Source organism: Equus caballus, chromosome 12 (genome assembly GCF_041296265.1).
Source record: "Equus caballus isolate H_3958 breed thoroughbred chromosome 12, TB-T2T, whole genome shotgun sequence".
NCBI classification, from domain to species: domain Eukaryota; kingdom Metazoa; phylum Chordata; class Mammalia; order Perissodactyla; family Equidae; genus Equus; species Equus caballus.
Genome location: NC_091695.1, coordinates 31,636,080 through 31,642,801, shown reverse-complemented (window position 1 = coordinate 31,642,801; position 6,722 = coordinate 31,636,080). Strand labels below are relative to the sequence as shown.

General features: G+C 36.2%; 1 pseudogene; it reads left to right on the top strand.

Moving 5' to 3' along the window:
- Positions 1–5,473: 5,473 nt before the first annotated feature.
- On the top strand, positions 5,474–6,433 carry LOC138916500 (olfactory receptor 5A2-like; annotated as a pseudogene).
- Positions 6,434–6,722: the final 289 nt, after the last annotated feature.

The window sequence follows — 6,722 nt, the reverse complement described above, 5'->3', positions numbered from 1 at the left end:
ATCTACTCAAAGATCCACTCTTAGTTTCGTTGATCTTTTTTCTTTTAGTCTTTATTTCATTTATTTCTAGTCTAATTTTTATTATTGCCATCATTCTGCTGACTTTTGGCTTTGTATGTTCTTGTTTTCCAAGTTCTGTTAGATGTAGTTTAAGATTACTTGTTTGAGATTTTTCTCATTTGTTGGGGTAGGCCTGTATTGCTATCTCCTAGGATGCTCTTAGGACCCCTTTTACTGCATCTCATAAGAGCTTGTATGTTGTGTTTTCATTTTCCAGGTACTTTTTAAAAAATTTCTCCTTCGATTTCTTCGTTGATGCAATGGTTGTTCAGCAGCATGTTGCTTAGACTCCACATAATGTGAATTTCCCAGTCTGTTTCTTGTACTTGATTTCTCATTTCATAGCATTGTGATCAGCATGATATGATTTCAATATTCTTAAATTTACTGAAGTTTCCCCTGTTTCCCAACATATGGTCTGTCCTTGAGAATATTCCATGTGCACTTGAGAAGAATATGTATTCTGCTGTTTTTCAATGTCATTTTCTTTATATATCTATTAAGGCCATCTGGTCTAGTGTCTCATTTAAGGCCACTGTTTCATTGTTGACTTTCTGCCTTGATGATTTATCCATTCACGTAAGTGAGGTTTGAGGTCCCCTACTATTATTGTGTTATAGCCCATTTCTCCCTTTATGTCTATTAATAGTAGCTTTATTTACTTTGGTGCTCCTGTGTTAGGTGCATACATATTCATAAGTGTTATGTCCTCTTGATGGAATGTTTCTTTTATCATTATATACTGCTCCTCTTTGTCTCTCACTGTCTTTTTTATCTTGAAGTTTGAGTTGTCTGATATAAGTATGGCAACATCTACTTTCTTTTGTTTGCCATTTGCTTGGAGTATCATATTCCATCCCTTCTCTCTGAGGCTGTGTTTGTCTTTAGAGCTGAGATGTGTTTCCTGGAGGCAGTGTAATGTTGGGTCTTCTATTTTAATCCATCCAGCCACTTTGTGTCTTTTGAGTGGTGAACTCAATCCATTTACTCTTAGAGTGATTATTGATATATGAGGGCTTAATTTTGCCATTTTGATGCTTGTTTTCTGGTTGTTCTATATTTCCATTGTTTCTTTTTCCTTGTATTTCTGACTGCCATTTCAGTTTTGTGGTTTCCTGTGAAGGTTTTCACTTTATTTATGATGTGGGTCTGCTCTGATTTTTGTTTAGGGGTTACCATGAGGATTAAAGATCTCATAGATGTGATAGTCTATTTTCTGATAGCCTTTTGTTTCCATTAGCCTAAGTAGGTTACATCCCTTTCCTCTTCCCCTCTGGTCATTGTTGTCACAAATTATTCTTTTTTGTGCTGTGGATTTGTGACTAAATTGAAGTGTTTATAGATATTTTTGACGCTTTCCTTACCTTTATCTTTTATGTTTTAATTAAGTTTTTACTAACCTTTCTTGATATTGAGCTGCAGTTTTCTGATTCTACTTGTCTATTTTTCTCCTTGCTCAACATTTTGTAAACCTTTGCTTTTTAGTTTTAGATGAGAGGTCTCCTTTCAACATTTCTTGTAAGGAAGGCCTAGTGGCAATGAACTCCCTTAGCTTTTGTTTATTTAGGAAAGCTTTTATTTCTCCATTGTATCTGAGGGATAGTTTCACTGGATAGAGTATTCTTGCCTGAAAATTTTTCTCTTTCAGTGTTTTGAATATATCATTCTATTCTCTCCTAGCCTGCAATGTTTCTGTTGAGAAATCTGCTGAAAGCCTGATAGGGATTCCTTTGTAGGTTATTTTCCTCTGCCTTGCTGCTCTTAATATTTTTTCTTTGTTATTGACTTTTTCCAGTTTTAATATTATATGCCTTGGAAAAGGTCTTTTTGAATTGATGAAATTAGGGGTTCTATAGGATTCATTTATTTGTAATTCCAGTTTCTTACCCAGATTTGGGAAGTTCTCAGATATTATTTCTTTGAACAAGCTCTCTGCTCAGTTTTTCAGGTGAAGAAATTGACATTTGAGAGATTTTAAAACTTCATACATGTTTATGTAGATAAAAGGACAAAGCTAGAATTTGAACTCAACCCTTTCAGTTGGAAATTTGTGTTTTTAAACACTATACGTCAGTACAAGGCTTGATCTATTTGTGTGCGGTTTACTTCCAATGAAGGGTAAGCTGTCCATCAAAGCAAAAGGAAATCTTCCCGGAGCCAGATCAGGGAAAGCTCCAAAGAGAATAAGACAGGGGACTGTAAATAAGACTCTGGTGATGGGTGGTTGGCCTCTTTCCTTGTCACCTCAGAGAACAATTATCAACCAGAAATGTTTAGCTCTAATGATCACTGGGCTTTTACTTTGGATGCAGGAGTGAGTGACAGGCAGCCACATGGTGAAAGAGTGTGGCTACACCTGCCCATTAAAATAATGAGCTCCCAAAGGCCATGTTGAAGACTTCATAATAAAGGAGCAGGAATTCAAGAAACAGATATTACTACTTGAATGAAGTCAAAGTATAAAAAAATGACTGAATCTGAAGCCCCGCATAGAGCAGTGGAAATGCAGATGAACTGAAGTTTGCAAAAGATGTTATTGGATCAAAGCAATCAATAATTCTTCTCTCGTAGCATGAGATCTCAGGACACTTCTTCCTAAAGTAATTCAGTAAGTCCAACTCCTTCCCTCCTATCTCATTCATCCAACACATGACAGTTATAAATTTACAGCCTATTCCACATTTTATCTGTAAAAGGGCAGAGTAACTCTACCCACCTTCAGAAATGAATAAATGAGTTAATATAAATCAAGTCCCTAGAACAGTACTTGGTACTCAATAAGCCCTCAATAAGTACTTGGTACTCAATAAGCCTTATATATATAATATAATTATATTATATTATTATAATTGAGTACTCACTATAAGCCACTCTGCTAAGCTCTCAGGATAAGCAGTGAAAAAAATTCATTTTTTTATATAAATATTTTCTGTACCTGGGTCCTATACACTGTTCTAGGGACTCAGGATAGATACAACAGAGAAAATTCTCTGCCTGTCTTTGAGTAGCTTACATTCTGGTAGGGAAGATTTTATTAAGATAAGAAACACCAAACTCATCATTTCCTCTTCCGTAGGATTACCAGATTGATGTCATAGTGAAGAGTGGTCTTGGTTTTGGGTGCTCAATCAGTGACTGATTATGAGAAGATTTAAAATTTTAGAAAACACAAAGCTAGAAGCACTATTTATTTATTTTAACAGTTTTATTGAGATCCCTTTAACATATAGAAATTGTTTATATTTAAGGTGTATAACTTGATGATTTTGTATATATGCACACATTGTGAAAAGATCACTGCAGTCAAGCTAAATGACTTACCCATCACCTCTAGATAGTTACCCTTGTGTGTGTGGTTATAAAATTTAATTTAAGATCTGTCCTCTTAGGAAACTTCAAGTATACAATACAGTAATGTTAACTATTGTCACCATGCTGTTCATTAGATCCCCAGAACTTAATTATCTTGAATAACTGGAACTTTGTACTCTTTGACCAACATCTCCTCATTGTCTTCTCCTCACACCTGCCCCTACTGATCTATTCGCCTGGAAACTACCATTCTACTCTCTACTTTTATGAATTTTGATTTTTTTTAGATCATGGAGAATTTGTCTTTCTGTGTCTGGCACATTTTACTAGAATAATATCCTCCAGGTTTATCTACATTGTTGTAAATGACAAGACAGTCTTATTTTTTATGGTGGAACAATATTTCATTATCTATCTATCTATCTACCTATCATGTATCATCATCTATCTATCTCATATTTTGTTTATCTATTTACCCATTGATGGACATTTAGGTTGTTTCCATATCTTGGCTATTGTGAATAATGTTGCAATGAACATGGAAGTGCAGATAGCTCTTTGAGATACTGATTTCATTTCCTTTGGATATATACCCAGGAGTGGAGTTGCTGGATGATATGGTAGTTCTATTTTTAATTTTCTGAAGAACCTCCATACTGTTTTCCATAGCGCCTGTACCAATTTGCAATCCCACCAACATGCAAGCGCTCCATTTTCTCTACATCCTTGCCAACACTTGCTATCTTTTGTCTTTTTAAGAGCCATTCTAAAGGATGTGAGGTGGTATCTCATTGTGGTTTTGATTAGCATTCCCCTGATGATTAGTGATGTTGAACACCTCTTCATGTAGAACAGTGTTTAATATGATGAATGAATAACACAATCAGATAATTGCAATTTGATGTAAATGTGCTGTGTAATCAAATTCTATAAAATGATAAAATATCAACAACTTTGATTTTACCATCGGGTCTTCTCTAGGGCACTTCTACCTTTTTACACCCATTTATATTTCCTCATTTGATCTTACACTAGTGAGGTCTTTATTAATGCAATGACCTGTCTTTCTTAATGCAAAATGTTCATGGGCTTACCTCATGTCTTCAGAATGATAATCTGGTTGGCCTGATGACATCAAAGTTGTCCTTTGCTTATACTGAAATTATTATCCTTAAATATCTAATGAACCATGTTCAGCTTTTCTTCTTCAGGAGATACTGGTTTTTGCTTGTTTTTGACCACATGGCTCACCCAATTTCAGTCAACTTTGGTGTTGCTTCCCCTCTCCCCCCATGGAGATACGTCCATAGCACTTCTATCTCATAATGGTACTGATGAGTTAGTCCAACTTTTGATCTTTTCATGCATTTTATTGAGTGACTTGTATAAAAAAATTATATAATTAGAAAAAAATTCTAGTTCTAAACATGCATGTATATGTGTGTGTATATATATATATATATATATATATATATATATATATATATACACATTTCTCTTAGTTTTACTTTAAAAGAATAGAATGTTTTGTTATGGGTTGAATTGCTTCCCTCAAAATGGAATATGTGAAATCTTATAGCCTGTTGTGTTTAGTGCCTTTTGGGACTCTTATACTAAAGATTTATAAAATATAAGAAATTCCTAACTTTATTATTAATTTGGGTTTATATTTTGAAGTCAGAATTCTAAAAAGCCATATGAAACCCAAGTCCAGAGGAACATTGAGACTCATTAGATTCAATCTTCCCATTTTCAGTTGAGACAATGAGGATCTTCAGAGATGAAGTGAATTTTCCACAGTTTCCAAGGAGTTAGGAATGGAGCTTCAGACAAAACTCAAATTACTGACTCCCAGTTGCTCTCTGCTCTATTAGATGGATTCTTTTCTGGTCAACGAAGTATATAACATACAGATTTTAAATAGTGCCAAGAGATTACCATAGGCCGACTTCCTCCGAGAAGACTTTGCCCAACAGGTGGCTAGGACGTTATTGGTATTAACTGTTTATATGACCTTCTAGAAAACATCCATTCAAATAATGACAAACAAAATCTAACTGATCACAAGATTGCTTCTTTCCTTTATGAAGGATGTAGTTCTATGGCTGTAGGAAGGAACAACACAATTGTGACAAAATTCATCCTCCTGGGATTTTCAGACCATCCTCAAATGAAAATTTTCTATTTTGTGTTGTTCCTGGGGATTTACCTCCTGACCCTAGCCTGGAACATGAGCCTCATCATCCTTATCAGGATGGACTCCCACCTACACACACCCATGTACTTCTTTCTCAGTAACCTGTCCTTCTTAGATATCTGCTATGTATCCTCCACAACTCCCAAGATGCTCTCTGGTATCATCACAGAGAAGAAAACCATTTCCTTCATTGGGTGTGCCACGCAGTACTTTGTCTTCTGTGGAATGGGGCTGACTGAATGCTTTCTTTTGGCAGCTATGGCATATGATCGGTATGCTGCAATCTGCAACCCGTTGCTCTACACAGCTGTCATATCCCATACACTTTGTTTAAAGATGGTGGCTGGGGCCTATGTGGGTGGATTCCTTAGTTCTTTGATTGAAACATACTCTGTCTATTAGCATGATTTCTGTGGGCCCAACCTAATCAACCACTTCTTTTGTGACCTTCCTCCAGTCCTGGTTCTGTCATGCTCTGATACCTTCACCAGCCAAGTGGTGAACTTCATTGTGGGTGTTGTTGTTGGAATGGTATCTGTCCTTGTGATCCTCATCTCTTATGGTTACATCGTTACTGCTGTCGTGAAGATCAGTTCAGCAAGAGGTAGGACCAAGGCCTTCAGCACCTGTGGCTCTCACCTGACTGCTGTGACCCTCTTCTATGGTTCTGGTCTCTTCATGTACATGACACCTAGTTCCAGCTACTCCTTAAACCGGGACAAGGTGGTGTCAGTGTTCTATGCTCTGGTGATCCCTATGGTGAATCCCATCATGTACAGTCTTAGAAATAAGGAGATTAAAAGTGCTGTAAGGAAAGCTATGGAAAGGAAACATGTTCTTTCTCATGAGCACTCATTTTTCTGACCCCGAGGTAATGTTTACAATAAAGCTGTGAGTTGGGTCAATTATGCTGACTTTCATGTAGTTCTGGACTAGTTGATTGACACAATGATTTTTGTTTACCAGGATTTGTGTAGATTCAGCTTATAAATGCTCAATTTAGGAAAAAGCTTCACCATGACAAAGACTGAGCAATCTGAAACATCAAAATAGAGTTGTTGTCTGTAGGAGGAAAACTAAAAAAATGTTAGTCCAGCATTCAGGGTGACGATTCTAAAGGTAGGATAGGAATATATAGCATAATAACCTGAGG